Source organism: Mustela nigripes, chromosome 1 (genome assembly GCF_022355385.1).
Source record: "Mustela nigripes isolate SB6536 chromosome 1, MUSNIG.SB6536, whole genome shotgun sequence".
Taxonomy (NCBI): domain Eukaryota; kingdom Metazoa; phylum Chordata; class Mammalia; order Carnivora; family Mustelidae; genus Mustela; species Mustela nigripes.
Window position 1 is genome coordinate 23,599,909 of NC_081557.1, and position 24,283 is coordinate 23,624,191.

At 37.5% G+C, this 24,283-nt stretch overlaps 1 long non-coding RNA gene across 1 annotated transcript in view; it reads left to right on the forward strand.

Moving 5' to 3' along the window:
• The first annotated feature begins 417 nt into the window (after positions 1 to 417).
• LOC132010711 (uncharacterized) overlaps positions 418 to 24,283 on the forward strand; it is a 514,837-nt gene continuing 490,971 nt past the window's right edge. The window contains exon 1 of the long non-coding RNA XR_009402270.1: positions 418 to 459. This is a non-coding gene — a long non-coding RNA (uncharacterized LOC132010711). The remainder of the gene's footprint in view (positions 460 to 24,283) is intronic.

Sequence of the window (24,283 nt, forward strand, 5' to 3'; positions counted from 1 at the left end):
TTGCCCTGCATAGTGAATTTCTATGGACTTCCTGATTATTTTTAAAACAAACTTTCTTCCTCTACCCCCTTTTTTTGCAAATCATCTCATTGATTTCTTGTTTCACAGAACAGAATTTGGTCAATACAGTTTATAGAAACCTGCAAAAGAATTTTTGACAATTTTTATTAAAATTCTATAATGTATCTCTTAAAGCTGGATTTTGAAGAGTCTAGATAAGTGCTTCTAAACCTTTAATGTACTTGCAAATTTGCTGGTAGTCTGTTCATATCCAGAATTTGATTCAGTTGGTCTCAGTGGGGGCAGTGATTTTGCATTTCTAACAAGCTCCCAGGTGACATTGATGCAACATGCTTTGCACTCCCAGGTGAAAAATGCTTAAATAGTTTCTGCTGCCTGGAATTTGGCAGGGAGCCGGTTAGAGAGGCCTTTCCTTACCGGACAGAGAGTTGGAGCTGAGTAAGTAGTTATTCTGTTTATTTTTCTTTATAATTTTACCTGGCTAGGAGGGGTACACACACACACACACACACACACACACACACACACACACACTCACTCATTAATTGAGAGTAGAATAGCAAGTAGCTATCTGTATTCACACTTGTTGTGTGTGTCTGAAGTATTCCATGGCTTTTTGAGAAGTCTCTAGTGGGAGAGCTTGAGTCTCTGTTCCATAAATAATAACTTTGAATGTTAAATACATATCCAGAATCCTTAGTTAGACGTATTCGTTTAACTCCTTACACATCTCCAACATTCATGCACCCAGCCTTGGCCAAAGACTTGGCAGACTCCCCGTCAAAGTTTACCAGAAAAGGTTTATAATTATTTAATCTAAGGCTAAAATAACAAGATAAGGTTTGTCCTTGGGTTACCACTGCCATTTATTTGTGTTTCGATGTCCAAAGCGTTATCTGTAGAGAGGTTTCCAAGGCTATGGTTTGAGCCTGATGGGAAAAAGCGACAGAAATGGTTAGCGCTCTCTGTGCTGGATGCGAGAAAGGAAATACCCTCACAGAAGCTGGGCTGCTTATTTGTCATCCCTGATAAAACAGGAGGTTAAGCTGTCACCATGTTGTCAGCAGATGGTCTTTGCACCCTGTGCTTTGGTTCGCATCCATTGTCAAATACTTAAATATTGGCTAAATTGATTATAAAAATAATTTGCTTTGAATGCCACTTAATTTTTTTAATACTAGAATTGCTTTTGAGGCTTGTACTCAGAGTAACTGGCCAAGATTCCAGTGAAATATCCGGATTGTGCTAAAAATAAGTGCGATGTTATTCCTTTAAGCCCCTTCTCAGTGCTTGGACTGATGTCTCCTCAGATTCCTTGCTAACGAATTCTTCCTACTAGAGATTTATTTATAATTCAAAACTTCTATTTGTAAACAATTAATGGAGTTATGAAAAGTCTTTTCAGTAGGTTAAACATTTTCTGCAATTGCTTTTACACTTTGTTACAAAGTTAAGCTTTAGTCTAATCCTTAGTCCAATCAAAAATTTTAAATTGAGTCTGAATCATGATTTTATCATATTCCTTATAATTATATATAGTATATAATTATATATCATATTTTTATTATATGTAATAAAGCATTAATATTAACAATTAGAATCTTTCTTTTATGTATTACATTGGTTTGTTGAAACAGAAAAGATTCAACAAAATATGGATGCCAGTGGGGCAGAGGGAACAGATTCAAATTATCCAGTGATTTACTCAAGTATAAACCAGAATTTTTTTTAAGAGAGATATAAAATATCCCAGGCATTTGTGAATATTCTTGTGTATATGTTCTTGTGTTGTTGGTGGTGTATATTGTTTGGCTTTTGTTTTCTTGTTCCCTATATAAGACCAAATAAGGCCTTTTCTGACTTGGTATAGAAAGTCAGGAGAGAGCTGGCTGAGCTAACCTCCATTTCTAAGTTATATATATAATCTGTTGGGCTACTCTTGTGTCCACCTCTTCGTAAATTTAGATGGCTGGCTTTGACTGCTATAACAAGGTATGTATCATAGCTATGTAATATAAGAATGCTAAATTTATCATAGCTGTACTACTGTAAATTCAGCGGCCGTTGCTGTATAATTACAATACTGCATTTGAAGAAAATAAAACAAATTCAAATACGTATATAGAATATTGTTTTCTCATTTGTGTATCAGGAAAGATGAAAATTCAGATTATCAGGCATAAATATTGGAGCCATTTGTGTCAGAGCTACTTGTAATCTTATGCTTACATTCTTATGTTTGTGTATTTGCTTTCATGAAGCTTTATATAAATCACATTGTCTAATGCATGGGGGAGAAGAGCTCAGAGCATGATGCATAATCCTCTTTGAGAGCAGGGACCATGTCTTCTATTTCTGTCCTTGTGCACCCTGCATTGGGCTCTCTGCAAAGCAAGTATATTGACTGAGGAATCCCCAAATCATGTATATTTGTCTTTGGACTATAAGCAGACATACAATCAGACAAAGGCAATAAGCAGAGTCTGAAACATGAAACAATTTAAGGAAAAATGGCAACCAAAAGTTAGTTTTGGTGGGGGAGGAGCCAAGAAAGAATGAAAAGTATCAATTTAGTCAACACACATGCTAAATCAATTATTGTAATAAAATGTTACTGGAATTTGTTCAGAATTTTACATCTTACTTTTAAAAAATAAATACAGTTACATTCTTTTTTAGTTTGTCAGATACGGCTACACAATTTCTTCGAGTATGTTTTTCCTGTTTTGTGAGTCACTCTTCTGGGCTCAGCTTTACTGTTTCGTAGGCAGCCTGAGAATTAGGGTTGAAACAAACGGATTATCCACTCGTAGAATCAGCCTTCAGTTATCAGAAGTCATTACCACTTGTGAACAGACTGGGAGTTTTTAGCTTTAAAGAGAAATCAAAGGGAGTTTGAGTGTTTAAGTATCCTTATGTAATACTTTATATAAAGAGGAAATATTTCACGCTGTAACTTGATGCCAGGCAATTTATTATGCATATATAATTGGTGCCTATGGTCAGCCCATGATATCATTGTCTTCTGTTTGTTCCAAGAGAATGATGGGAAAATAACATTAGAATGTGGAACTTTAGCCATGAACCTTAATTGAGTTTGCTTAAGTGCTACTTAAAAAAATTTTGCAGGAGATTTGAAACAGTGCCACAGCACTAATTGAAACATTAAACTCGCTTGTTTAAATATCTTTTTCCAAGGTCAAAGAAAGGCTTTACCAAGTTAAAAGATGCTACTATTCACCAGGGAAGACTCAGTATTTTATTCTCTCTACAAAATAAAGGCAATGGATATTGTGATTATGTGATGTAAGATTAGTCCTGGAAATTTATGGTTGACCTAAATTCATCTAGTGTAGACTTTTCTTCTTGGTTAGCCACCAAACCCCATTTTGTGAAGGAAAAGTCAGTGTACTGGGAGATTTCCTTAATCTGCTCCACGTCAGGGAGTGGATTCATGTTTGTAAAAAATCAGTTCTAAATCCTGTGCTTGCATGAAGCTGTCCCTCAAGGCAATAGTGTGTGGTTATCAACTTACTAAAAATAGTTTACATATATTAGTCTTTATTATATGCCAGAGAATGTAAAGCACTTTATATGCATTGTGTCATTTTATTCTCAGAACAACATAATGAAATATAATATTATCTGCATTTTCTTAAAGAGAGTACAAAATGAGGTTCAGAACTTGTCCGAGGCCATTTGATGGGAAGTGGTTGAAATGGGATGTGACCCCAGTTGGTCTGCCTCCAGGGTCCTTGCTTCTAACCAATATGTTAATATAGTTAATATGTTAATACTGTTATACAATATGTTAATACTTCCTCCAATAATATTTAGAACCAGCCAAAAATATATATGTTTTTAACAGAACCAAAAATCTTCATTTAAACTGTGGTGGGATACATTTCTTTCATGAGGTGATTCATTTCTTTCATGAGTGGCATACAATACAAAATGTGGCATCTGTGAATAGATTCAGCAATTTTTAAAATGCTTTTAGTCCTATAAGTCTACAAATTAGTAAAAACAGTTTTGTTGCAACTATTTTTCTTTTCCTTAGGACCTATTTCAAAACACTTTTCAGATAGAAAAGCAAATTCAGTTCAAAATTCAATTTCTAACCCAAATTGTCTTTTCAAAGCAATACCGAATTTTCTCTTTAAATGAGCTTATGGAATATATATTCAAAAGGGGCAGAAAATATCTTTTGAAAACTGTTCATGTATTCTCCTAAAAAGAAATCAGAAAACCAATGACAGTCTCAGTGAGATCTGTGCTTTTTCCTCCCTTTTCTTCTTCCTGTATAAGCAGAGTGCTTTGGTGGGAAAAGGGGGCTTAATTAATTTGAGAAAACATGCTACATCACATTTACTGAGATGCTATCATAAGTAATTAAAACAAAATTGCTCTTGTCAAAATAAATGAATAAAATTGATGAGGCATTTTCTTTTATTTTGCAGATTTGTTCCACTTTATCACTAATTCATAAAATCCACAAAGGGTGGATTAGTTAAATTCTGCTGTTGTTGCACTGTTATGAAAGGAAACTAAAAATCAGAAGCCTATGCCAGGCCAAATGAATAGGCTAAGAGCTCATTTCTGTAAGTGTTCTAGATGAAAATGTATAAGGCCATGTACGATCTGAGGTCAAGGCAAAAATCATCATTAAAGTTCAGTATTTGTATGTAAATACTAGAATGATTTTCAACATAAGGGGCATTCAGAAAGTATTGAAAACAATACTTCTTTAATTGGAAAAAAATTGACTATCATCTCATGATACAAACCATAGAAGTAAAGCTGATAGATGTAAAGCTTGACCACATGTTCTGTTTCTAAGAGGTATTAGGGTGCTAGTGTGAGTGTTAAGTAAAAGGATATCCTACTGCGTATGACATAACATATTTGCATGTATCAAAAAAGGGCTGAGGTTAAGAATGTTTTAGTAACATGGAACTGATTTCTCCAAAATGAGGTCGATGTCCCTGATTCTGTAAGGAAAAGAAAGTAATACTGGGGTAGGTCCTACTGTAGCTAGTATTTCTAATTTAAAGCAAGCAAGAGCTGAAGTCCTCTGTTTATTAAGTACCTATTATTTTGAAGGCACTGTTTTAGGTGGTATGGCAATACAAAAATATCCCTGGACCTGCTTTTCTGGTATATGAGATAAGCTCTTTAAATAATTACAATAGGATATAAAGCAGTATTTGTTGAAAGACATTCACATAAGATTTCTGTGATCAGAGTTCTTTTAAAAGATGGGTTTGAGACTTGTCTTTCAAGAGTGACACCAAACTTCCAAGCTTCCTTTGAATACAGAAACTCATACATCACCCTTTAGGATTATTCATTTTGGGTATTAGTCATGGGAAATCTGGCATTTTGACCTGGGCTCTTCCTAGCCAATCCAGTATTTCAGAAACTGTGACCGACTGGTTGTCTATAAACTCTTTGTGTTTGAGCTTTTAATGTGAGCATTGGGAAGCACAATAAAACCAATCTGGTGAAAACCCCATATCCTGTACTCTGATGTTCAACTTAAGCATTCATCCAATCAAATTACACTTTTGAACACCCTGTTGGGTGGTGAGAACACTATTCAATGTTGGTAGTATGAAGTTGAAGAATCACATTAGACCCAAGGAAGAGAAAGACACGTGAGTGAACATAGTTGACACGTGCTAACATAAAGGTATCCAGTATCATGGAAGCAGTAAGGAGTGACTGTTCAATAAATATTCTTGGAAGATGGCACATGTGATTTGAGGTTTGATGGGTAGGCAATTCACTAAGCAATGGAGAAGGCAAAGGGGGTTCAGATAAAGGGAATAATCCATAAAAAGGCATGAGGAAGACAGCAGGGTCAGGGAAAATTGTGAAGTGCCTGCATTATAGGGCAGGTGAAGGTGAATAATAGAAATTCATTGAGTCTTTTGGATATAGCTCTATTCAATCTCATCTCTGCTTTCCTTTCTAGCTCACTACCATCATCTTAGTTCAGACCTTCACATAGAAAGCTGACATTATAGAAAAGAATGTGAAGGTTATTTACCCCCAAAGTTACACCATCTCAATGAGTACAGACTGCCCTAACATTCCTAAGCACAGTTAAATTGATTAAGTTTGGATCTCTTTTCTTCTCCACTAGTGCCTGGTATGGAGTCTGGTTTGATAACTTGTTCTGGTCAAATGACTGAATATGAAATGTTGAAGAATATATAAAAATAAAAACAAAATACTGGATAAAGATTCAAACTTCACATTTAACCTAGTGAGCTCGGCAGTGGTTTCTTGGAATATTGTGTTAAGATGGCATTTTGGAGCTACATACAGAATCAGTGGGAGAGTGTAGTGGTTAGTTGTCACATAGCACATTTGCTGAGAGATGAAATGATTATTATGAGTCCAATAACTTGGAACAAAGAGCAGCTGGAAGGGGCTGCCTCCCCAGGGACCGCCAAGAACTGCAGACAACAAGTGCCTGGTGGGCTCTTGGTTTTATTATCGTAGGATGTACAGTATGCAGAAGCAAGGAAAAAGTAAGCAATCACGTGAGGGGCAGCGAGGAACTGCGTACATGACTATCAGCCAGAGTCCTAGTGAGGGATTAATTAGGGGGCTGCAGGAGATCGTTGGCTTTTGCTGCACACGTACGGTTTTGCCATATATGCGTGTTGCTGTTCTTACTGTTTCTTTTACCTGCTGAGGTCTTGCTCTCAATTATGGAACTCTTCCAGGGACAAGGAAGGAGAGAAGGATGACCTTGCTCTTTTCAACACTTCCTATCCCCACCTTGCTCCCCACCAGTCTCTAACAGTTTTATGATTCTATGACTTTGTGCCATAGATATGCTGGAAAAAGAATGACAGTGCCTTGTGATTACCTATAAATTTAAGGCATAAAATATCTACTATAGCAGTGAAGGTTTTCTAATTCCTGACCCCTTTATACCTTTTCAGTCTCTTCTGTCTGTTTATATCTCAAAATAGGTATATTTTGGTAGCCATCTTCAGTCATCTGAACTGATCATTAACTTGTATCTCCTATAACCTTTATGGCCTGTATTATCATTATGGGATACAGTTGGATTACCTTCTTCATGTTTATTGTATATTTATTTGCCCTACCCCCACCCATTCCTCACTGTAAGTCCCTTGGGATTTTGAAATTCATGTCATATACATATTATATCTTAAATGATCACTGAACATAGTACCTAACACATAGACATGCTCTAAAAGTATTGGAAGAATGAAAACATGAATAGTTTTCTATGCTTTTGTTTCCATTATACATATAATCTTATTTTTGCTTTGTTGAAATCTTACATGGTTTTTCCTCAGTGAGGGTAAAATGCCTTATAAAGGTTATCCGGGAAGTTTTTCTTAAAAACTGTTTTTATTCACAATATGAGAATTTCTGTCCTATGATGACAATGGATTATCTTTTTCTGCCCTCGTTTGAAAGTTAGATCTGATTAATATAATTCATCTATTTGATCATTTAAGAGCTTAATTTAACTTTAAAAATGTGCATCATATTTCCATTAAGATCCTAGGAATATTTACCACTTTAATATTTATCTTTGTCTTTGTTAATTCAACTATTTTTCAAAATCTTGATTTTTATGGGCAGCCCATTAACAGAAAGAAATAATTCTGAAGAGAAAATTCTACAAGAATTTTCATATTTTATGAATAGAAGTTCTTAAAAAAGGAAATTAATGAGGGCAATATGTCTTTTGTGTTATTGCTATCCATCTTACTATGTATATATTTGGGAAAAATTTATCTTTCATTTTGTCTCTCATATTTGATACTTATCCCAGATCAGTATCACCATTGTGACAATCACTTTGACTGTGGCAATGATTTAAGCTTTAATGCTAGTAACACATCTATTCCCCCTTTTCTAAACCAGAGGCATTTTTTCTCTTTTCATTGCTGTCATGTCTATTATGAGAGAATTCTATTTCCTGCAAATGTACTTTTCCAATCACATTCTAAATCCACCCCTATTAAAACACACTGTTTCTATTTATCTGGTCAACATTACAAAATAATTACTCACTTTGTTGTTAACCCCCAAATATGTTACTATTTTTAATGTCTTAATTCTAAAGCTTTCAAGTTTCAAAAAACTGGGGCTTTTAGTATGTTTCAATTTATATAATAAAACAGGGATAAATTCTGTATTATATTGCAATTGTATATTTTGTCTTCATCAGTTTGATCTATAGTGATTTTATGATTAGATTAGCATCTCTGAAAACACAGATGTTTTGTTTTTTATAATTAATTATTTTAATAACATATAATGTATTATTTGCCCCAGGAGTACAGGTCTGTGAATCATCAGGCTTACATACTACACAGCACTCACCATAGCACATACCCTCCCCAATGTCCATAAACCAAGCACCCTCTCCACCGCAACCCCCTCCAGAAACCCTCAGTCTGTTTTGTAAGATTAAGAGTCTCTTATGGTTTGTCTTCCTCCTGATGTCATCTTGTTTCATTTTTTCCTTCCCTACCCTGCAAAGCCCCCACTCTGCCTATCAAAATTTCTCATATCAGAGATCATACAATAATTGTCTCTCTCTGATTGACTTATTTCGCTCAGCATAATACCCTCTAGTTCCATCCAAGTCGTTGCAAATGGCAAGATTTCATTTCTTTTGATGGCTGCATAGTATTCCATTGTAGATATATACCACATCTTCTTTATCCATTCATCTGTTGATGGACATCTAGGTTCTTTCCATAGTTTAGCTGTTGTGGAGATTGCTGCTATAAACATTCGAGTACATGTGCCCCTTTGGGTCACTACATTTGTATCTTTAGGGTAAATACCCAGTAGTGTGATTGCTGGGTCATAGGGTACCTCTATTTTCAACTCTTTGAGGAGCCTCCATGCTGTTTTCCAGAGTGGTTGCACCAGCTTGAATTCCCATGAATAGTGTAGGAGGGTTCCCCTTTCTGGATAATGTTTTCTTATTCTGTATGACTTAGTCTGTCCATGATAAGGTGGAATCCATGTGCAATGCTTAATAAGCACTTAAGAAATTCTGAATAAAGAATTATAGAGGTTCTGAGGAGGTCTATAGTATTATCTGCTTCAACTTCTTTTATTTTACTTTATTTTTAATTTTTTTCTATTTTGAATTTGCTTTTTTTTTTTTCTTCTGAGTTTTTATTTGAATTCCAGTTCACATACAGTATAATATTAGCTTCAGGTATAGAATTCAGTGATTCATCACTTCCATATAACACCCAGGGCTCATCACAACAGGTGCACACCCTAATCCTCATCTCCTATTCCCCCGTGCCCTGTCCCCACCTTGGCTCTGGTAACCATCAGTTTGTGCTCTATATTTAAGAATCTTGTTTCCTGGTTTGCCTTTTTTGTTTGTTTGTTTGTATGTTTTTTGTTTTTTCGTTTTTTTTTTCTTTTTTTTTTTTCCTGCCCTTGTATCTGTTTGTTTCTTAAATTCCACACGTGGGTGAATTCGTATGGTATTTGTCCTTCTCTGACTGACTTATTTCACTTAGCATTATACTCTCTAGCTCTTTTATTTTATTTTAATTTTTAAAGATTTTACTTATTTATTTGAGAGAGAGAGTGCGTAAGTAGGCAAAGGAGAAGGCAGAGGGACAGGGAGAAGCAGTCTCTCTGCTGAGCAGGGAGCCTGACACAGGGCTTGATCCCAGGACCTTGGGATCATGACCTGAGCCAAAGGCAGCTGTTTAACTGATGGAGCCTCCCAGGTGCCCTGCTCCTATATATTAGAGGTGAGAAATCTCTCATCCCATATTTTCTCCCAAATATCCATAGCTTGCTATTGAATACAAAAACATACCAGAGTTTATTTTTTAGTATGTTATCTTTATTTTTGATGATGTAATATTACAATTTCCCCACTTAGTTCAGGTGGTTTGAAATGCAAAACAAATACCTCTGTGGTATATTTAAAGTGAATTTAAATTTCTTTTCATTCAATTCTCTGTTGACTCAAACATATCCCTCAATCTTTCCATTCTCAACTCTACTACCACCACTTTAATCCCAGCCAGCAACTCCTCTTGCCTGCTTAGCATTAATTTTAAATTCCCTACAGTCAAAACACGGCCTATGAATCTCGTACCTCGTACTACTTATCGAGGAGCAGTTATCATGAAGCACGGGCCCTGTCTATTGATATATGATATCAATTGATATCATACCAGAACATATTAACCACCTCTTAGACCTTTTAGGAGGTCTCTAAGTTACATAAATCAGCACATTGTATATCTAGTCCCAGTGCTTCCTTAGACAGATGTAGAATCTGAGGTCAGGTAAGAGAAAGGATTTTGATACCACTATACAAGCAGTAAATAGAAGTGAAACAGATTCCAGTGTCCGTAACTATGCTCATTTCCTTTTCATTTTGTTGTAGTTGTCTCTCAGGAGCACACACAGACAATGTGCCTGGGTCACTTTGGTTGCTTGGACATGTTAAAAGTATATATTTGGTTGCTTGGATATGTTAAAGGTACATATTTGAGGATCCTTTATCATGATGTTTCAAAACTTGCCATTTTAATGTACTTTTTTCTACTCCCATAGCTAAATATAAGAACCTCATATTCTTTGTCTGTAAAATGGTGCCATCAATAATCCGTTGGGATTTTGTGAGGTTTAAAATGACCTATAAACACACACCCATGTATACATACATGCGTATGTATATATTTGGTTAGAATTGTGTCTAGAGGTAGCAAATAAGTGCTCAGCGATTATTACCTACAAATCAGATCTCCACAAAGTTTCATTTTTTTTTCAAAATTTCATATATTTTTGATGTGTGAGTCCTAGAGGTAAGATTGGAATGATTTATAGGCTAGAAACAAAACGGCTTTCTCAAGCATTGTCATTCATTTATTTCACAAACATTTATAGAATGCTCAGTGTGTATTTGCCACTGTAGTAGGCTCTGTGGGTTTTAAGATTGAGATAGTTCTCACCCTTACAGAACTTGTATCCCAGTGTAGGAGCCAAGCAAAGGACAGACAAATAGGAGTATAAATAAAATAGGTTCAACTATAAAGTTCAAGGAAAAAAAAAAAAAAGCCCACAAGAAACAGAGTTAGAGAGTAACAGAAGGGACCTACTTTAAATAAAGTTTTCAGAGAAGGTCTTTATTTAAGCTGATTTCTAAAGAATGGGTAGGAGCTAGTCACGAAGTTGCAAGGGTGGGAGCATTCCAAGCAGAGAGCAACATGCAGTGATCCTGAGGTAGAAAAAAACTTGGAATATTCAAGGAAACTCCCAAGTAGACCCCGTAAGTTAGAGTATGGTGAACAAGGGAGGGATGGGGAGGAATTACATGGGAGAACTAGGCAGTGGGTTGACCTTGTGGGATCTTGTTGTTCATGGTCAGGAGTTTTTTATTCTGCAAGTATCAAGGAAAGATATTAGATTATTTCTAAACACCCTTGATCTAATAAAGTGAGGCATTAGGGAGTATTTCTGTTCTGTATTTCATAGAAACTTCATATCACTTTTTGTTTCCTGAGCGAAGTTCATATTTTTATCCTCTTCCCTCTGCCCTCTTCTTTCTTTCATCTCTGTTTACTTTTTTTTCCTTTCTTTGCTGAAAGAACAGCTTCTCGTGTCAAAATCCCTCTCACAGATTTCCTCCACAATGAATTCCTATATAACCTTAAGAGTGTTAAATTGTCCATCCAACAGCTTTTTGGAGATGTTTTTCATTGTGAAATTGTAACAGTTTAAAACTACCCCATTGTGGAATTAAGTATATTCGTATTGTAACAGTTTAAAACTATCTGTCCCACTTTGTTGTATATTCTCAGACTTAACTAAGGGTAGATTTGTTCTCTAGATAAACAGGTAATTTGTTTCAACATGTATTTATTTTCTCTTGCCTTTTCTAAAAGTAACTCAGGAGGAGAGCTTTTTAAAAATGGCATTCAGTGTCTTGGGGCATTCAGTTTTGTTTTCTTAGAGTCTCACAGACTTTTTCTGTACTCCTGTATTTTTCTTCTTCACTATTGAGATAAATATGGGCTTCTTCTCATGTGCTAACTGATCATTTGGAAGTCGTTGACTGTACTGAGAAGGATCCGGTATTGGTACACGTTCTCAGCAAGACAGAAGATCATTATCAAATAGTGATGTCTGCTGCAGGCATGGGTGGAACAAGTGGGGTCTCGTGTGTTTGCCAGACGTTCTTTAGGACGTTAAACACTTCGTGTGGTGAATGTGAACACTTCATGTGGTGGATATCACACACTGAATTAAAATATAGTTTAGTATTGAATAAAGCACGGATTCCCACTTTAATGTTATACGGTATATCAGGACAAATATAATTATATTTTTATATTAAGAGAACAAGATTTACGTTACCTAAGAAGTTGGAAATATTGCTGAATATTTGGAGGCACCATTCTCGATAGATTTATAGAATAATAGGAGATAAGACATATATTTATAAGTGACAGGAGAGGTAATCCTATTCAATATTCGCTTTGTTATCTAACAGCTATATGGGTGAAAAAAATTCCTGCAACATAAAACACCACAGTGGTCAAGAATATAGATTTTGCCATTAGATTTTTGAATAATTCTGTTTCGGGGACTCTCCGACTACGACAGATAACTTCAGTTTGCCGCCTCGTGTTCTCTCTCTGCTCTTCTCTATCCTACTGTTTCGTTCCAGGAGGCTGATCTGTATGGAATAGATTGATAGTCACTTTGTTGTCTGATTTCTAGTTAGTGTAGCCTGTAGAAGCCCTGACAGGACATCAAGGAGGAGGAGGAGCAGGACAGTATATGTGTATATATTTCCTTCTTGTGAGCTTGTTGAGGGCTGCCTTTATCTTCCTACTATAGATTTCCTCTCCCCTTAAGGTGGCCCATGATTCTCTCCTTACATGTAATGGTTCCCTCTCCTCTTTTCAGACCCAAATCCCCAACTCCAGGGCACCACATTATCCCTTACTGGTTTTGGAAATCCTGTCCACAACTTTGTAAATAGTCCCTTTGTTAACTCTTTAAATTATCCTGAGCTTGGGTGTGCCATCTGGTTTCTAAAGGGACTCTGATGAACTAGCTGTATAATGTTGACAAAAAAAAAGAAGTTGCTTTGTTCTTCAGTACCCTCATCTATACAGTTTCTCAGACAAAGGTAGATTTGTCTCTCTATTCAATTTCTCAGACATTCTGCATCTATAAAATCAGGGGGTGGATTAGAATGATTGTGCTTAAACCTGATTTTCTGCAGCTCTAGAGATTCTGCTTCCATTGTCTTCCATACCCATTCCCCAGGACTAACTTTTACCTCCAAATGTATACTGAAGGTCTGAACAATTTTTTATTTGAAACCAGGACTCTATGACTAAAACAGCTTGGAAAGTGCTGTTCTCGGATTACTGTACGGATATTTCCCATCCTAAAAATCTATTACTCTGTCTGGCTATTATTTTTTGCACAGAAATGACTGTTCTTTGCATCACAGCCTCCAACCACGGCCGATGATTTGGTAGGCTATCCAGGTTCATGATTTACCATCTGGGCAAAGGGAAGAGTCCAGTTAATTTTCCAGGATCATATTCTCTTTTACAAAATGTTCTCATGGCTTAGGGTAGAAAGCCCTGGGGGCCAATAACTGGAGAGTGAGTAGGAGATCAAAGGCTGCCTGGATTGGTTTCACTGTGGTCTCATTGGCACTCAGAGCCCTCTGGCAGTGATTGTCACTGGGCTGAACTCGGAACCTGGTCTAGAGTGGTTGTTAAATTTTGCATTTTGTTCAAGTCCAGGAACACTTTTGGCACATTCTACCTCTTGACTTTCTGCATCAACCCTCAGAGTTAACATCTTTTACTTCCTTTTCTATGTAAAGGAATGGAGGAGAGGTGTGAGCAAATTTCTTGCATGTGCCGTAGGCTAGACATGCCCAGAGATTTACTGCAGTGTTGACTGGGATGATGAAACCCCCAGGAGCACGACCTATATAGCATGTTAAGGAAAAAAATCTTGAAAATTATCAATACAGTGGTTTAAGTTTGCTCTTTACAACCATGTTGTGCCTGGTTGTTCGTTTATTTAACATGTACTTGGCACATGTTTCAGAGACCTACCATGTGCCCAAGAGTGTATTAGACATTGTGGAACATGAAAATGATTTTAATGAGGCCCCTGAGCTGAAGAAGCCTCATGTTAGGGTGTATCCAGATACCAGCCATATGATTGGCTGCCTACACATAGCTTCCTGATGTGCTTGTCCCCCAGAGGAAAACCTGAGGGAATGAGTAGGCTGGGACGCCTAGGGGCTGGTCTGGGGAACTACTTGGTTTTTTATTTCTTCAGTACATCTCTGGCTCTATCTCAGGACAAGAGTCTATTTTACTTGTCCTTTCATTTTCCTATATCTTTCATTGCTAAAATCCAATGTCCTTTACTTCACACATTTTTGCTGCCACAATATACCCCTATCCTTTTTAGTGCTTTCCCTCTGTCCCCTCCCTCCCCCATTCCCCCTTCCCCTCCATCTTCCTTCCTTCCTGCTATGGGGGGTGGGTGGGGGGTGGGGGGGTGGGAATCTATCTTTTTTCCTCCTTCTCATTCCATCTGTGACCCAGTAAAAGACCCTAATTGTACTTAAATCTATATAGGGGAAGAAAGGTCAGAAGATTTGAAGTAAATTTAGACAGTGTCCTGCCTGCAACCGCTGGGCCCCTGTAATCACCGTCAGGAGTCAGCACACTTGTGTTCTGCTTCTCTTGTTTTTCTAAGTATGGATATCCAAGGTGTTTACAAAAAGTAAAGCGTTGTTAATATATTAGGAACTTTCACTACATTTTTGGGAGAGGGCACTCACAAAAAGGGGGAAGAAACATATCCACATGGTTATGAGGCATTTGAACTTAATGCTATGGGATATACTTCTTTTTTTTTTTTTTTAAGATTTTATTTATCTATTTGACAGAGATCATAAGTAGGCAGAGAGGCAGGCAGAGAGTGAGGAGGAAGCAGGCTCCCTGCTGAGCAGAGAGCCTGATGTGAGGCTCCATCCCAGGACCTGAGCTGAAGACAGAGGCTTTAACCCACTGAGCCACCCAGGTGCCCCTATGGGATATACTTCTATGATGATGGAATTATGGATTGTGGAAGGCGTATCAGGCAAAAAAACCCCAAACAAAAAAAACCCCCACAAAAACCAAAAGAAAGAAACCCGTACTTACTGAAAACTCAAAGTTTGTCTTGGTTTTCACTCCACTTTGACCAGCGTGAGTTATGGCAACCACTTTCCTTGACTGTGACCAGTTATTTGCCTGTCTGTCTGTAACACTCTAAATTTTTATCAAGAAGATGGGGGAGGGGTGCCTCTTATTTGCATGTTCAATGCTTAACATGATGTCCGGCACATAGTAGGTACTCAGTAAGTGTTAAAGAATGAAGGATAAATTGCAAAGTGTATATTGAGGATAGGGTTATCTAGTTTGACAGGGACAAGGATTTGATAGAGAAGTGGGGTCTAATGTTAGAAAGTAGACTGGGATAGGTTATGGAGGCATTAAATAGACTATGCGGAACTACTAAGGTTTTGGAGTGAGCAAGTGTCAATAAGAAATTAGTCTTCAAGAAGGTGAATGTGGTAGCAGGAGGCAGTATAGATTGGTGGAAGGGGTAGACGGAAGGTATGGATATCAGTGATGGGACAAATAAAGAACTGGTGTCTAAAGGATACAAACATTATTTAACAGTTTAATACCCTGAATAACTAGCTTCAATCTTCTTTTCCCTCCAGAATACTATCAGTCTGTCCAGTCCTGAATCCTACTCTGCCCCTTAGGTAACTTGTCCAAGATTAAGGGAATTCTAAGTCCTTTAAATTAATTTCCATATATTTAATATGAAGATTGATGGGGAAAAAAAAACTAACATATTTGGATGGTGCTTGATGAGTGGGAAATAGACAGTGCTTGGTAATAACTGTTAGTATTGTTTTTATTACTAGTGAAGGCGCCAAGTAACAGTTTAATGCTATAGGGAGGAATGCATCTTCTACACAACTTTTTTCCAGTGTATTTTTTTTTCCCCTTCAGTATATTCTAAGTCAAAGAACTGCATCATGATTCATAATATTTGATTGATTTAATGAAAATGATACCTTCCCTTTTATCTATTAGCAGCAGAAGGAAATGATTTCAAGCAAATATGACATATGAAGGACTCAAAGGTGATTAGGGGATCATGGAAAAATTAGGCCAAAATTTATCTCAGAGAAGCAGTGTGACCTTGGGCAAGTCACTTCATCATTACATGTCTCCATTTTCCTTAGCTAGAAAATAAAGGGGTTGAACCAAATGATCTTTTAAGTTCCTTCCCAACTAGATATTAAATTATTTTTCAAGTTGCTCATTAAATTTCCAAGCTCTATCCAACAGCTCATTATGTAGCCTACTTGCTCTTTTGATGTCTTTATTTTTCACACCACTTTTCAGTCTAGGTTTTCATTTGGTACACTTTCAGTAGCACTACAGTTTTTTGAATATTGCTTTCTGTAGATGATAGCTATGAGTGTGTGTGTGGGGGGAGAGAGACAGGTGAAGAGAGAGAGAGAGGGAGAGGTAAGGGGAGAGAGAGAGAGAGAATGAGGGAGAGAGGACATTTTGGCTAGGCCCTAGAGCCCAAACATTGTTGGTAGAGAGGATTGCTTTAACAGTTTTCTCAAATATCTATTGACTTTTGCAGCTTGAATGCTGCAGGGTAAAATTAGGCAATATCATTCTTGCTTGACTTTCTTGGCATTTACTAATTTACATGAGAAGGAAGAGCTTCTAGAGAAAAGAGGTTGGACCTAACTCTTTCTCTGGGGTTCAAAGAAAGTTATTGAACTATATCTGATGGATTAGGATGGCCTTGATAAAGGCCAAATTGTGGAAAAAAGCAATGGGGTGTTTAAAAGGCAACTCCTCTTGGAGGCATAAAAGATCCTGACCTGATTTTCACAGAACTAGAATAATCCTAAAATTTGTATGGAACAAATTTGAATAGCCAAATCCGAATAGCCAAAGAATCTTGAGAAAGAAGAACAAAGCTGAGAATATCACAATCCCAGGTTTTAAGATACACTACAAAGCTGTAATAATCAAAACAGTATCGTACTGTCATAAAAACAGACACACAGATCAATGTAACAGAATAGAGAGCCCAGAAATAAACCCTTACATATATGATCAATTAATCTGTGACAAAGGAGGTAAGATTATATGATGAGGAAAAGACTGTTTCTTCAATGCATGGTTCTGGAAAAACTGGACAGTTAGGTGTGAAAGAATAAAACTGGAAAACTTTATAACACCATACATAAAAATAAACTCAAAATGGATTAAAGACCTACATTTGAGACCTGAAACCATAAAACTCCTAGAAGAGAACATGGGCAGTAATTTCTTTGACCATTGGGCATGGAAATGTTTTCCAAGATAGGTCTCCTCAGGTAAGGGAAACAAAAGCAAAATTAAACTAATGGGACTACACTAAAATTAAAAGGTTTTGCACCGTGAAGGAAACCATCCTCAAAGCATAAAGCAGAAAGGCAACCTGCTGAATGGAAGGAGATATTTGCAAATGATATATTCAATACAGGATTAATCTAAAAAATATATAAAGGACTTATACAAGTCAACACCCAAACCCCCCAAATAATTCAGTAAAAAAATAGACAGAGGGCCTGAAGAGACATTTTTCCAAAGAAGACATACAGATGGCCAATAGACACTGAAAAGATGCTTAATACCACTAGTCATCAGGGAAATGCAAATCAAAACCACAGTGAACTATCCCTTTACAACTGTCAGAATGGCTAGAATCAAAAAGACAAGAAATAACAAGTGTTGGAGAGGGATGTGGAGGAAAAGAAACTCTTATACACAGTTGGTGGGAATGCACATTGGTGCATCACTGTAGAAAACAGTAGGGAGTTTCCTCAAGAAATGAAAAATAGAACTGCCATACCATCCAGTAATTTCACTAATGGGTATTTATTCAAAGAAAATGAAAATAATTTGAAAATATATATGCACCCCTGTTTGCAGCATTATTTACAGTAGCCAAGATATGGAAGCAATCCAAATGTCTATCAATAGATGAACTGATAAAGAAGTGGGTTGTGTATACACACACACACACACACACACACATAATGGAATGTTAGTCATAAGAAGGATGAGATTGTGCTGTTTGCAACAGTCTGGATGGACGAGAGAGTATTATGCTAAGTGAAATAAGTTGGTCAGGGGCACCTGGGTGGCTCAGTGGGTTAAGCCTCTGTCTTCAGCTCAGGTCATGATCCCAGGGTCCTGGGATCAAGCCCTGCATCAGGTTCTCCACTCACCAGGGAGTCTACTTTCCTCCCACTCTCTCTGCCTGCTTCTCTGCCTACTTGTGATCTCTCTCTCTGTTGAATAAATAAATAAGTAAGTAAAAGACAAAGACCATATGATTTCACTTATATGTGGAATCTAAAAAACAAACCAAATACATAAACAAAAAGGAGACCCAGACCTGTAATACAGAGAAGAAACAGATAGAGGAAGATAGGGGATGGGCAAAATGGATTAAGAGAGTAGGAGACACAGGCCTCCAGTTATGGAATGAATGAGTCATGGGAATAAAAGATACAGCATAGGGAATATAGTAAATGGTATTGTCATAGCTTTGTATGGTGACAGATGGTAGTAGCTACGCTTGTGGTGAGCAAGGGATAACATATAAACTTGTTGAATCATTATGCTGTATATGTGAAATTGATGTAATATCATGTGCCAACTATACCCCCAAATAATAAAAATATAAGAGAATAAAAATAAAAATGTTCAAATCAGGAAGCCCTTTCTCCTTAGAGGCTCATCTTTGGAGAGGAAGTCCTGCTTCCATGCCCAGGATAAATGACACCAGAACCATTTTGGAACCACCCTGACATCTTCAATATGCCTTGGGAGAACCATTTATATATGATTTTTTAAATTTAAATTCAATTAGCCAACATGTAGAACATCATTAGTTTCAGATGTAGAGTTCAGTAATTCATCAGTTGCATAAAACATCCAGTGCTTACCACATCATGCACCCTCTTTAATGTTCATCACCCACCCGGTTCCCCCATTCCCCCCAGCCTCCCCTCCAGCAACCCTCTGTTTCCTTCCCATAGTTAAGAGTCTCTCATGATTTGTGTCCTTCTCTGATTTCCTCGGATTCCATTTTCCCCTCCCCTCCCCTATGTTCCTCTGCACTGTTTCTTATAATCCTCGTATGAGTGAAACTGTATGATAATTATCTTTCTCTGAGTGATTTACTTTGCTCAGCATTGTGCGTGTGTGTACCGCATGTTCTTTATCCATTCATCTGTCGTTGGACATCTCAGCTCTTTCTACATTCCACAGTTTTGCTATTGTGGACATTGCTGCTATAAACATTGGGGTTCAAGTTCCCCTTTGCATCACTACATTTGTATCTTTGGGGTAAATACCCATAGTGCAACTGCTAAGACGTATGGTAGTTCTATTTTTAGCTTCTTGAGGAATCTCCATACTGTTTTCCAGAGTGGCTACACCAGTATATCACTGAATTGAAAGAACTTCTCCACTAAAACAGGGAAGCTCTTAGACATCAGTAGTTTTTCCTCGGGGACTACTAATTCAATATAGCTGGAAGCTAACAGCATTACTTTTCCACCACACAATGTAGAACCATCTTGGCCTGGGAATCCATGCAGCAATGTGAGAATGTATGCAGCAACACAACAGTGGGGGATAAAAGCCCAACTTCATCACCAGAAATACACAGTGACAATGAAGTTAACTAAAACAAGGAGAAATGTGGGGGGGGGGGTCAGCAAATATAAATGCTAATTTTGGTTGGTGTCACGTTCAAACTCAAGGCCTGTTTCCTCTCTTTAGGCAAGGAGCAGTAGACAAGCAGTGGCTCTTGGACACATAGAACTCTTGGAGATTCTAACCGATCTTTGGGAAAGGACACTTGTAGAACACATTGGGATTAAAGAGTAGGTGAGAATTCAGAGCCATTGCAGATTATGTATTAATATAAGTATGACTTGATTTGAATATAGGCCCATATTAAATTAATATTCATGCACAAACCAAGCATAGAGGAAGGTTAAAATGTTTTGAGGGTCAGTTATACTTACTAATTATTAGTAAAAGAGCAATGGAGCATTCTGGTTTTAGATAATAGATAACATGGAGCCTTCCTCCTGAGAGACCTATCCTCTTGTAGTCTATTAACAGGCAAGTTTTTTTGAGTATACTCTAAGGCTGAAGAAAGTGGCTTATAGGTCTGTGTGAGTGGCTAGTCAGTCTTTCGGAATATCTAAATTCCCTACAACTTTATTTATTTATTTTTTTAAAGAGAGAGAGAGAGAGATCACAAGTAGGCAGAGAGGCAGGCACAGAAAGTGGGGGAAGCAGGCTCCCTGTTAAGCAGAAAGCCCGATGTGGGGCTCCATCCCAGGACCCTGAGATCATGACCTGAGCCAAAGGCAGAGGCTTAACCCACTGAGCCATCCAGGTGCCCTACGACTTCATCTTTTATCTGCATCTGTAGTCATCTGAAAATCCTCATGAGTTGGAAGGATGGGGAGTGGCAATATTTTTATCCATTTTAAATGGAATTAAACAAAGGCTCAGAAGGCTAACAGTCTGCCTGAAGTTCCATTGGGGTTAATGGTGGAATAGGAACTTCAGATTTGGTATTCTAAGTACTGTGTTGTTTAATTTCTTCTCTTCTGTGGCTAGTGAGACAACCTGAAGCTGGAAGATACAGATGAAAAAGGGGGAGGGAGGTTTCTTTTTTCACTGGAAAGAGGCAATAGTTCCAGACAGATCGTTGAAACTAGAGTTAAGCCTCTTTAAAAAAAAATGATCTTTTTTTTCACAAACTGTCCACCTTCCTGGATCAGACCTCCCTGGAAATCCAGGTGTGTGTGTGTGCGCGCGTGTGCAAGAAATCCTGGAATTTTATCCCTGTGACTGAATTCCATTTACAAGTAGCTCTCATAAGCATAGTAAGACAATAATTCATCCATTGTTGATTCCAGATGCAAAGGAGAATTTTATGATTTTATGGTCTGGATCATTTACTTCCCTCCTGAAGGTTGGAAATTTAATTATTTTTTCCCATTCCATTGTAATCCATGTGACTTCTTATTAATTTTCCAATGCATTTGAAATCTTTTTTTTTCCTCATTGTAATAGTGTTACATATGAATTTGATCATCAGTGAAATCAGATAATGGCTGAGTTTGGATGATCTCTACAGAGTACCTGGCAAACAATATTTGGATTAATACCTTTGAAAATATGAAATACAGAATTTCATTATATAAATACATATAAATCTATCCTCTTAATGCATTATTTTATTAAGTCCTTTTGTGGTTAAGGGAGTATATTGTTGCTTCCTTTCTGTTGAATATAAATGCCCCCAGAGAAGGAAAATGCATGAATCCTCTCTTATTCCATAGGGATTCTCTTATTCCATAGGATTTGGCTTTTTGAATTAACTAGTGGCCATTGCAGGAGGTGCTAAGAGAATTCAACATAAAAAGTCCATCTCCAGGAAGGGGTAGCTCCAGAATGTGGGTACTACCCCAAGCAAGACAGCATGGCAGTGGAAAGAAAATGTGTTGGGGCTCAGAAGAACTAGATTTGAATCGTGATGCTGTATTGTATACTGAATATAACACGTTGGACAATAAAACTCAGTAATTCAAACTTGCATTTCTTTCCCTATAAAGTGGGATTGATAGTATTTCTCTTCCCAACTCCAAAGGATTTTTCTGGGGGCAAGTTAGATAAGGAATCTGAAACTGCTTATGAAACCTTATATTATTTCAGATTCTTTAGGTATAATCAACAGATTTCATAAGTTCCCAAAGAGAACTTACTGGAAGGCCCTTGGGTAGCTTACTAAATGAGAGGACAAAGCTGGGATTCTAGATGCAGAAACACAGTAACCAGGGCTGGACCAGGGATCCAAATGGCAGGAACCCGTGGGTAGCTATGTCAGGATGCGATGGCCAGGAGGAATCACTTCGGCCTTTCCCTCTTTGAGAACTTCTGCTCAAGGTTCATAATCCCTGGAGAGAGAGAGACTAAGAGCAAATGTCCTCTTATTGGGGCAGAAGCCCTCCACCTGGATTAGCCTAGGGTAAGGTGCCTTATTTACAGACCATCAAGACTGCGAACACTGAGGAAAAGGAAATGCTCTCGGGGGAAATCTGGGGATGGACACTGGCTGGTAGACACAGTGCTCACTGTAAGGCTCATGGTATAGTTTTTTGTTCCAGTGGGAGGACAAGCTGTGAAAAGGATGCAAGGGTGACTGTGGTGGAGGTGGGGTGGGGGCTTTGGTTCTGAATGGCAGGACTGCATACTCTGGAGAAGAGGGTGAGGCAGTATGAAGAAGGCAGAAGGGGCAGAGTTGTTAGGGAAATAGAGGTAGGAGGACACTCAAATGATAAACATCAGTAATTTTGCTTACAGAACCATTTTATGCCCTGTGAACTTCATATACCATTTCCAGAGAAACATGGACATTTGCAGCCAATTTTTTGAATTGTTTCTTCTAGTTCTTTAAAAGCAGATTTTTATCTTGCATGGACCTAGGGTTGCAGGTAAATGCCCAAAGGCACGGGGAAGGGATGTTTGGAATGGCTGCGCTCCTGCCACATGTCAGCCAGAAATGCTTCTAGTTACAGGTTTTATGAATTAGGATTTTATGTGTGAATCTTTTTAGGGTAGAGGGGAAAAAAAAAAAAAGATTCTGGTGTTAAAAATAGCATCAGAAAGCCAGCGTCTGCTAAAGGAAAACATGAAGAATTTTTTTGAATAGCGTGTTCAGACTCTTCAAGCTTCAGCAGCTGGGTACACAAGCACAATATTGCTTTATTGTTTGATTCATATCAATATTACTTCAGTATTGTTCACACAATTCATTTTTCAGTAGGCAGAAAGAGCCACGGTCTGCAGAAAATGTTTACCTGCCAAGATGATTTGTTGAAATAATCCTGAATCATGCTTGATCTATTTGGTCAACAGGGGAATTAATAGGCTCAGACAGATTGGTTTTCTTTGCTGAAAAATCTCTCTTCCTTCTTCAGTGTGTGCCCCAAGAAGCTGGGAGTTCAGCTGCCCTGGAATTCCCAATCCTTCTTGAAATCTGGGAGTTCTTTTAGCTCATTCATTAACCCTCTCCATCCATTAACATTCCTATGTTCTCACTGAGTAAATGGAACTGGCCTGGGGAACTGACCTGAGGTTAAGGGGAGTATGGGCTACTTTGGGAGGTGGGTATTCTTAGCTTTGCCTGAAGCAAAACAAATTGCCTGAATATTCTTAGAATGCTCAAAATAAGCCTAGCAAACAGTTGCATGTAAGGTCAAGTCAGAGCTTGAGCCAACGATACCTTAGATGTACGACCTTAGATGTATGACCTACCCTTGGCTTTTAGGTGCTCCCTGAAATTACTTGTTCAGTTGGATATTTAATTATGTAGCTATGCTCCCAGTGGGGAGAGTGGAAGGAATGTTTTTCTCTATTTGTCTATCTCCTAAATAATGCCACTCTAATGGTTTTCGTCTGTACTTTCTCTTTGGCTATAAAATTTTTAAAATGAATTATACTTGTATGTCTAGATACATGTATATACAGGTGTCACTGGTATGGGGCTAAAAAAGTATTTGGGTGTTGTGATTTATGCTTGCTTGCCAGAACTTGTCCAGTGGAGAAGAGACCAAGCAAAACGATACAACAGGGCATTGATGGAACAAGGAAAGACTTGGGAAAATGTTGGAATGGATATTGTAGAAGAATATAGACTACTATTTATATTCAATAGCTAGTTTTATTTTTTTAATGTTAAATTTGAAATACATGCTCATTTTCCAAAACATTGAAAGTATTAAAACAGTATAAAGAAGTAGATAAATCCCAGCATGAAACCTACCACATCAAGGCAACTTTATGCCATTTCTGTGTATTTCCTTCCAGGTTTTTGTCTTTTTTTTCCTTTCCTTTTTTTTTTTTTTAATTTCCTTTTTACATAGTTGTTTTCATTCAATATATATAATTTTTTACTTTCCTTTGTTCACTAGATAGTATATCATAGAATCAGTGTCTTTGTGAATAAATATTTGAGGTTATCTCAAAATTTGGATTTCCAGAAATGGAGT